Genomic DNA, 1,287 nt, shown 5'->3' with positions numbered 1-1,287 from the left:
AAAAGCTCCCGCCAAATGAGCGTAACGTTCCACTCGGACAATGGAAGCTAGCTGCTGCTCCAGCGTAGCTTGTCGTTCCTGTTATTTCAACAAGCCCGCTCGCATTCCCACCAGGCTTTCAGCTAACTCCAATGTGAAACTCATCCATCTGAGGTGCACATAGGAACCGCTCCACCCGAGATCGTAGGCCGACTTGGCAGGAAGCTTTAGTGCATCACACCCAGATGCTAAAGGGTACCTTGTGCGTCTGTATGAGATGCCGAAGAGCGCAACAAAGCGACGTCAGTGTTCGATGGGCTGAGATGAGAACATGTTAACACTTGCTGTGTCACTGGCAGCTCCCACACACTCAGAGTTATATTCATCCCGCATTATTGAATGGAGGAGTGTTAGCTAGGCGTTAGCTGTCTCTCTTCATGGATGCAGCTGTAGCGATGGCAAAAAAATATGTCAGTCAAAACTCATTTTGGGTTGTCTGACCTCAGAACTTGATCCCCCCCCCCCCCCCCCAGAACACTAATACAGAGAGCATTATTACTGCAGAAAAATGGCAATTTTGACCAAATAAGTACACTTACTCAACAAACGGTAATTTATATGCTGATTTCTGAAAGTGATTTTAGTGAAAAAAAGTGCCAACATCAACACACACACACGCAGGCACATAACCACAGTTCAGACAGTGTAAACGTATGCACAGGTTTCTCAGCTGACACAAACACATACATGCACACCAAAGTGCCGCCCCACATTCATCAAAGCACTTGAACAGTGATAGCGCTCCCATCAGGGCGAAGGTTTTCTCTCCTCTGACAGCGAGAAGTCTTCCCATACGCCGGGTGGCCGCAGAGGGCCCCACGCACGGATGACATCAGCGCTCAGCCTGGTGGAGCCCGTGACAGCCGTATGTAAATTGAATATGACTAATCGCTTCCCCGCATCACCTCCGGGCTGCCCCGATGAAAGACGGAGCCGGGAAGGAGGAGAGGGAGATCTCCACAAGCGCGTCTGCTTTTGAAGTGTGAGAAGAGGGCGAGAGGGTAGCCAACCAGATGGACGACAAAGCCATAAGATCAGTCAGCCATTGTTTCATTTTTAAAAGTCTATTGCAAAGAAATCTCCAAAAAGTAATAAAAAAAAAAAACCCTCACCGCACACTAAAACAGCAAACACTGAAGTCACTCATCACAGCGCTCCATGCTGGAGTGTTAGCAGTGATCTACTGGGGGCACTGGGATGGTTGCGGTGTCTGTGTTCTCATCACTTAACAGCTGAGCTGACCAACAT

Source organism: Chaetodon trifascialis, chromosome 24 (assembly GCF_039877785.1).
Source record: "Chaetodon trifascialis isolate fChaTrf1 chromosome 24, fChaTrf1.hap1, whole genome shotgun sequence".
Classification (NCBI taxonomy): Eukaryota; Metazoa; Chordata; class Actinopteri; order Chaetodontiformes; family Chaetodontidae; genus Chaetodon; species Chaetodon trifascialis.
This window is presented reverse-complemented; position numbering follows the sequence as displayed.